We start from the raw sequence: 8,331 nt of genomic DNA on the forward strand, positions 1-8,331 counted from the left end.
CGGAGCACGAGGCCCCCAACTCCCATCACCATCCGAGGGGAGGAGGTGGAGGTGGTGGACACCTACAAGTTCCTGGGAGTACATATGAACAGTAGACTTGACTGGACTGATAACACCGAGGCCCTCTACAGGAAGGGACAGAGCAAACTGTTCTTCCTGAGGAGGCTCAGGTCTTTTAATGTATGCAATAGGCTGCTGCAGATGTTTTACCAGTCTGTAGTAGCCAGTGTTCTCTTCTTTCTGTGGTATGTTGGGGGGGTAACATGAACACAAGGGATGCCAACAGACTGAACAGGCTGGTGAGGAAGGCTGGCTCTGTGGTTGGATCTGAGCTGGACGGTCTGGAGGTGGTGGCAGAGGGCAGGATGAGGAGGAAGCTGGACGCTATCCTGGAAAACCCCTTCCACCCCCTCCATGATGAGCTAGTCAAGATGAGGAGCACCTTCAGCCACAGACTCATCCCTCCTCGGCACAACACAAAGCGCCTGGGTCAGTCCTTCATGCTGGTAGCCATCAGGCTCCACAACCAAGGCTGACCCCCATATGACAACTATTAGGACTTTTAAGAAATTTAAACATGCACTATCTGGCGCACTTTACACTCACTTTACACTATACATCCTATATACCACTTTATTGCTGACTGCACATATGTACATATTACATTTATTTATTTATTTATTGTACATACTACATTTATTTATTGACGGACTGTACACACTATGTTCACCCATTCACTCTGTATCTTTTATATCTCTATTATTGTCTTTAGAATTTTTGTATACCTTTACCTCTCCTGTGATTCACTCTGTTTGCTGATGTTGCTGCTTTGACACCTGAATTTCCCTCCGGGGATTAATAAAGGTCCATCTTATCTTATCTTATCTTAGATCTCATTATTTCTTATCTTTATTTTATTGTTTATATTTTATTATTTATATTTTTTATTATTTATATTTTGCTTTATCTGATTTTTATTAATTTATTATTATTATTATTATTATGATTATTGTTATCATTTTCTTGATTATATTTTTTGTTTGTATTTTGTTTTATTTGCACTTTCACACTTTGTGTTGTGCGGAGTCCCTAAAGTCTAGAACTTTACCACTTTAAAATTTAATTAATTTATTATATTTTATTGTGTATTATTATTACTATTATTAGTATTATTATTAGTAGTTGTAGTAGTAGTATAATTACTACTTGTTATTTTTTATTATTATTGTTTATAATTATTCCCACAAGCTATAAACGATCATTGTATCAGGATAAATAAAGTAGTTTCTTATCTTATCTTATTTCTTAACTGAGGGTATTTGCTAGAATTGTTTAAATGATTTTATCTTATTTTATATATATTTTTGTTTCTGGATTATTATTGACTTTTATTCTTTGTTTTTACAGTAGAGCCGTCTGTAACTCTGGTTGAAAGGTCTATAAAGAACATCACTCTGACATCTGCATAATGAGGGCCAGAACTTTTCATACTTTAGGTTGATTTTGATGCTAATACTTCTGTACTTTTACTGGAAAGCAGGACTTGTAGTATTTCTGCACTGTAGTATTAGTACTCTGACTGTGTATTAGAGTATGAAGTGAACAGCAGATGATCAGACTGTGACTTTAAGACTTTCACCTCAGTATCTGAGGGTCAATATTTGACTGAAATAAAACTGATAAAAGACGTGATTGTCGTTTTATTTCAGTCTGAATGCTTCGCTGACAGCATTATGAATCGATTTAGTCTGACTTCACAGTCATTTAACTTAAACTTTCTTCTTCTACTGCAGCCACCTTCTAACAATACATCTGATTATGTTCTTGCTGTAATATAAGTAATATTTAAATTATGTAAATCTCATCTAAATTCCTGGTCTCAAAGAGACATCTCTATCATAGGCCGAATTCTTCTTACAGAAATGGAGTGCATTTCCCGATTCATCTACCCAGCTTACTCCTTATCACTTCCCAAAAATGCAATAAAAGCCATAAACCAAGCTAATTTCAGTTATATCTGGAAAAGGAAAACACACTATATTAAGAAAGGCACTATGGTTAAAGAATATGAGGAAGGTGGACTTAAGGCTATTGATATTGAATACATTAATGAAACTATTAAGATCATTTCTAAAACATGAAAAAAGGTTTTGGTTTCATATGCCCAGTGAAATTTTTACTAAACTAGGAGGCATCGGCTTCCTTCTTAGATGCGACTATGACTTCACAAAACTCCCCGTCAAATGATCCTTGTTTCATCAACAGGTTTTACTTTATTGGAAAATGATATACAAGCATAATTATAGTCCCCATAAAACCCCAATACGGAATTGCCGGAATGTATTACTTAAAAATAAATCCATATTTTTACAAAATTGGTTAGAAAAAGGAATATGATCTGTGATGCATTTATTGGACAATACAGGAAACATTCTACCATTTGAGGACTTTTGTTCTAAACTCAGCCTCGTTGACAGAGGTCAGTATAACAATGTTGTCAAAGCAATCCCTCAAGCTGTAATTGTGATGGCATATCATTTATCTCAAGATAATGTAAACCCCCAATCTCCCTTCACTTTTGGTGAATGGTCACAACCTCATTAACTTAAAACTACCTAACGTCACCTTTACTAAAGACTTATATCCGTTCTCTTCAAACAGAAATTCAATTCTAAAACTTTTCTCTAAAAAAGATGCTGAGAGTCTAAGATCGAAATTCTTTAAATGTCCTATTGCACCAAAAGTGAAGGAGGTTCACTTTAAGGTTCTCAGTGAAATATATATAATATCCCCCTCTGCTGAGTTCTTAAGAAACCGTTTTGGTTTTGATCACAATAACTGCTGGTTCTGTGATGAACACATTGAAACTACAGAACATTTATTTTATGAATGTATTTTTGCTAATGCTCTCTGGGATGATTTGCATTTTTGGTTGTCCACTAAATTTGTATTTTTTTTCTAATCTAACAAAGGAAAATGTTATATTTGGTACAATTGTGAAAGATCCCGTACATGAATGACCTGGCAATCAATAATCCATAATCATTCTTTTTATACATAAAAATAGATTCCTGAAATCAAGACCAAATTTCTATGTTTTCCATCAGGAGCTGTGTCTTTACTTTTCATCTCTGAAACATATGAAGAAAAAGATGCTATGAAGCTTTCAATGTTAGTTGAGGACCTTAACCTTACAGAGAACCCCTAAAGCACTACTATCACTATTATCACTGTTATCACTATTATCACTATTATCACTATTATTACTATTATTACTATTATCACTATTAGCACTATTCCCTTATTTTAACTCTTATTCTCTGTATGCCTAGAACTAATCTGCAGAGGCACTTTGGGTTCAGAATATATGAATGAATAAAGACAAAGTGAAACCCAGGTCCAGGTGGAGGAGGTGGTGGAGTGTGGAGCAGAAGGAGTGGAGGAGTCTCAGTGTGTCTGCAGAGACTGTGCAGAAGGACAGATACACTGATGATACTCTGTCAGGTCCAGAGGAACACACAGTGATGATGGTGGTTAGAGATCACTACCAACTCCATCTGATGAGAGAAGAAGAAGACAACAGAAGTCATCAATCAGTGTTTACAGAGACTCCCTTCATCAGCTGTCAGTCAGCATCCAGTATAAAGAGCAGAGGGACTTCAGTCTGTGCAGCGTAGCCAGCTTCCTTTCAGCTCTCATGTTAACGTATTGGAGTGAACACACTGAGCTCAGAGCTCACAGACCAGAGGCCTGTACTACGAAGCCAGTCCAACACACCCAGGGTATCTTCTCCTTATCTGGTTTAACTAACCCCTCAACCAAGATCCCGCTAAGCGGTCCTACGACAGTTCTGATCAACTCGGTAAGTCAACCCAGGGTTTCTCAGTCTGGCTGTGAGCGCGTTCACATAGAAGGGGCGGGGTTTGTAGCACATGACCAATCAGAGACATGGACCAGTCTACGGTCAGCAGAGCGGCACACTTTACAAACGCATACTAGACAAGTTAAACACATAATCCAGACTAGAATTAACACAGTTTAAACTGCCAAATGCAGGAAGGACGCATACGAGATGAGGACTAAATCCACAGTCTTGTTGTGTGTAAAATGACCTGTAACGTTGATCTTAAACTAATCGGAGGCTTCAGCAGTCTGAGTTAGATGTATTAGGGCTGGGTGACTTGGACAAAATCAAATATCACAATATTATTTTGTGTAAATGACCAATAATAGAACAGCTAGAACAGTCTGGTAAGTTCAGAAAATGACATCACTTTACTGTAATTTAGCCTTTAAAACCAGGAAGAGACAACACTTATGCCATATCACGATATTACTAGGGCTGTCAATCCATTAAAATATTTAATCACGATTAATTACAAATGAATCACACATTTTTTATCTGTTCTAAATGAACCTTAAAGGGAGATCTGTCAAGTATTTAATCCTCTTATCAACATGGGAGTGGACAAATATGCTGCTTTATGTAAATGTATGTATATATTTATTATTGTAAATCAATGAACAACACAGATCAATGACAGATATTGATCCAGAAACCCTCACAGGTACTGCATTTAGCATAAAACAATATGCTCCAATCATAACATGGCAAACTGCAGCCCAACAGGCAACAACAGCTGTCAGTGTGTCAGTGTGCTGACTTGACTATGACTTGCCCCAAACTGCATGTGATGATCATAAAGTGGGCATGTCTGTAAAGGGGAGACTCGTGGGTACCCATAGAACCCATTTACATTCACTGATCTGGAGGTCAGAGGTCAAGGGACCCCTTTGAAAATGGACATGACAGTTTTTCCTCTCCAACATTTAGTGTAAGTTTGGAGCGTTATTTAACCTCCTTCACGACCAGCTAGTCTGACATGGTTGGTACCGATGGATTCATCAGGTTCTGTAGTTTACTATGATACCAGTAGTAGTAGTAGTAGTGGTAGTAGCAGTTGCAGTAGCAGTAGTAGTAGTAGTAGCAATAGTAGTAGTAGTAGTAGCAGTAGCAGTAGTAGTAGTAGGTTGGTACTGATGGATTCATCAGGTTCTGTAGTTTCAGATGATACCAGTATCTTCACTCTAGCTTTAAAACTGAGATGCTACAACCTAAAAGTCACAAGTTGCGTTAATGCGTTAAGGTAATTAGTGGCGTTAAAACGAACTTGCGTTAACGGGTTATTGTTGCGTTAACTCTGACAGCCCGACTAAATATGGAGTCTTTTTGGACAAGGAGATCAAACAGAGCGTTTCAGACAGAGGGTGTAAAGAGGTGCTGCAGCACAGCCGGGAGAAGAAAAGTAAAGTGATTTTTGAACATTAAAGCATGTTAACATGTTCTAGTAGAAACCTAAAATACAAGTATGAAGCTGAACATCAGCCTGATAGGTCCTCTTTAAAGGTCCCACATGTTCATACACAGACTGAACAGTAAAACGTCAGCTGTGATTACTGGACTTCAGCAGAGGTTCTGGTCTGTATAAAGACCACATGGTTACTAAATGTAACCATGGTTCTATGATGGTTCTATCTCTCAATGAGAGAACACACACTTTCTGATCAGAGTTGATGGTACGACAGTTTGATGGATGAGGACCACTGTCTCTATACATGATGTGATGCTGTCAGCTGTAATCCAGCTTTATTTCCTGGAGACATGAACACAACAACAACATCTTCTTCACATCAACTCTAACACATGATCACAACAAGCTTCTGGCTGATCTGATTGGCTGACTGTTCTCTCTCTCTCTGTGTGTCACCGTTCTCCTCTCACAGCTTAACGGAGGAAACACATCACAACAATACTGCTGAAACCAGCATGGACCGACTCCGACCCTCTACTGACCTCAGAGTCTCCAGTCTACAGTGTGGACTCTTCACCAGATCAGACAGCAGCTTCACATCTGAATCCTTCAGGTTGTTGTCTCTCAGATCCAGCTCTCTCAGATGGGAGGGGTTGGACTTCAGAGCTGAGGCCAGAGAAGCACAGCTGATCTCTGACAAACTGCAGTCATACAATCTGAATAAAGAATAAATGATGTAAGTTTAGAAGACAACGTTCCTGCTTGAAATCAATCAATGTTTAATAATGTGTTCAGAGCTGAAGAAGGTTTAGAACGTAGAAGTTTAGAAAATGTAAACTCCAAACACCTGAAGCCAACAGGATGCAGGTTAAAAACTGTCAAATACAAACAGTGAAACAGAGCTCTCATTAATATTAATGACAACGTGCTGCTACTTCAATAAAGACATAGTGACTTCACCTCTTAAACTCTGACAGCTCCACCAGAGGATCCATCTAAACAAACTCATGTTGAGCAGCCAAACACAAATAAGAACCACAGAAACTGATTCAAGATTCAACTCAACATCTCAAAGTTTCTAAAGATGTCAAATATGTCAGGATGGATTTTTGGGAAATGTGAACAAAAGATATTTAAGATAAGACATCTACAATATATATATTTTAGGAATAGAGGAGTCATAAAATCAAAGCATCTTCAGTTTAAACTCTTCAGTCAGTAAAAGCATCATATAGCTTCATAACATTTATAGAAAAAACAAATAGTGAATATATTTGTTATTGTCTGATAGCTGAAATAGAGATTATTTATTTATTCTTCATATTTATATATTTATATTAGCATTTCTTGGAAAAAATAAACATGATGAAGTCAGGTGTTGTGATTTATGAAGGTTTTAAATGTGTAGCTCAACATAGCTCTGCCACAGTAAATGGACTAAACCACTGAAGAAGAAAATGGACTTTAGCATTAAGAGACTCAGTGTGGATCAGTATAATATCAGCCTTATGTCTGCAGTTTAGTGTCACCACAACTTTCACATCATATTAATCTCAGTACACAAGTAAAAAATGGTGTCTGACCTCAGAGTCTCCAGTCTACAGTGTGGACTCTCCAGAAAACCACACAGGAGCTTCACTCCTGAATCCTTCAGGTTGTTTCTTCTCAGCTCCAGCTCTCTCAGATGGGAGGGGTTGGACTTCAGAGCTGAGATCAGAGAAGCACAGCTGATCTCTGACAAACTGCAGTATCTCAATCTGAATAAAGAATAAATGATGAAGATAAAAATCACTTTATAATCCAATCAGATGTGTTCAGGTTTTAAATGTGTAGCTCAACATCACTATGTCCTAATCAATGATCTTTTCCCTAAAATGAGTAGAGTGACTTTGTCATTGTGTTATTGTGGATCATCATAATGTCAGCCTTCTACAGACATCATCCAGATGTCACCACAACATTCATACAGCTGTTCATGTCAACACACATCAATAACATGTTGCTGATCTCAGTCAAGTCTGGAATTAGAGGATCAATATTAAATCAGACTTGTTGGACTTCATTACTTCATTTATTACATGGCCTTCTTCTCACTGTATCTGGGAGCTTAGCAGGTTTATGTCATTTACAGGAAAGGTCCACATTTGTTCAAGTGTGTCTGTAAACAACAGCCACATGTCATATGTACATTTAAAGAGTTATTGGTGGCAGTAATCATTCCTCCTGTGAAGTGGTCCCTTCATAACACAACTACACTGTAAGAAGTGACTTCAGAAGTTCAACTGAAACTAATATGAAGATTCAGCAGTCTGAGTCCGACAAATCAAAGTTACAGACTGTTTAGTACCAAATTCCCTCTTTGAGTTACTAATCCTCCTGCAGCTCAACAAGGAAACTGTCAAACACAACATAGTGACTGGATTCATACTAAGGCTGGGCAATATATCCATATTATATCGATATCGTGATATGAGACGAGATATCGTCTTAGATTTTGGATATCCTAATATCTGGGGTTGTCAAAGTTAATCGTTTTAACGCCACCATTTTCTTTAACGCATTAACAGAATCGATCTTCCAGAGGTTGTAGCGACTCAGTTTTAAAGCTAGAGTGAAGATACTGGTATCATCTGAAACTACAGAACCTGATGAATCCACCGATACCAACCAGGTCATACTACTACTACTACTGCTACTTCTACTACTGCTACTACTGCTACTACTACTACTACTACTGCTACTGGTATCATAGTAAACTACGGAACCTGATGAATCCATCGGTACCAACCATGTCAGACTAGCTGGTCATGAAGAGGTTAAATAACGCTCCAAACTATCATGTCCATGTTCAAAGGGGTCCCTTGACCTCTGACCTCCAGATCAGTGAATGTAAATGGGTTCTATGGGTACCCACGAGTCTCCCCTTTACAGACATGCCCACTTTATGATCATCACATGCAGTTTGGGGCAAGTCATAGTCAAGTCAGCACACTGACACACTGACAGCTGTTGTTGCCTG

At 38.1% G+C, this 8,331-nt stretch overlaps 1 long non-coding RNA gene across 1 annotated transcript; it reads right to left on the reverse strand.

Moving 5' to 3' along the window:
* Positions 1–2,247: 2,247 nt before the first annotated feature.
* Positions 2,248–5,913, reverse strand: LOC119484442. The gene is made up of 2 exons (XR_005206001.1): positions 5,855–5,913; positions 2,248–3,557 (listed from the first exon to the last, which is right to left on the reverse strand). It is a non-coding gene; the product is annotated as an uncharacterized LOC119484442 (long non-coding RNA).
* Positions 5,914–8,331: the final 2,418 nt, after the last annotated feature.

The sequence above is a fragment of the Sebastes umbrosus genome, unplaced genomic scaffold, assembly GCF_015220745.1.
Source record: "Sebastes umbrosus isolate fSebUmb1 unplaced genomic scaffold, fSebUmb1.pri scaffold_32_arrow_ctg1, whole genome shotgun sequence".
Taxonomy (NCBI): Eukaryota; Metazoa; Chordata; class Actinopteri; order Perciformes; family Sebastidae; genus Sebastes; species Sebastes umbrosus.